Raw genomic sequence first — 542 nt, 5'->3', positions numbered from 1 at the left:
GGCACCAATTCAATAGCAAACTCAACTTCTCGGTTAGGTGGAAACTCATCAATATCATCAGGAAACACTTCCGGAAACTCATACACAACCGGAATCTTCTCCAACCTTTGATCATCACCCGAAACGCCCGCGACTAACAACAGGATACGCTGACATTTGATTCCAGAACAGTTCACCACCGTTGAATTCAAGTAATAATTATTCACCACGATCGGCCCTTCTGTATCTTCCGGCATAAAGTACACCGACTTTGTAGAACAATCTAGCAGAACATGGTTCTTAGATAACCAATCCAATCCCAAGATAAGATCAAGACCGATCATCGGCAAACAGACTAAATTATGAACAAAATCACGCTGCTTGAACCTAAAGGAGACTTCCGGGCATCCTAGCCTAGTTACCATGGCTTCATGGGTAGCATTGTACACCCTTAGATCGTAACCTAAAGTTACAATCTTCAATCCTAACTCATGGGCTTTCTCAAATGCAATGAATGAATGTGATGCTCCCGAATCAAATAAAGCATTTAAAGTTTGACCAGC

The sequence above is a fragment of the Arachis duranensis genome, chromosome 5, assembly GCF_000817695.3.
Source record: "Arachis duranensis cultivar V14167 chromosome 5, aradu.V14167.gnm2.J7QH, whole genome shotgun sequence".
Classification (NCBI taxonomy): Eukaryota; Viridiplantae; Streptophyta; class Magnoliopsida; order Fabales; family Fabaceae; genus Arachis; species Arachis duranensis.
This window is presented reverse-complemented; position numbering follows the sequence as displayed.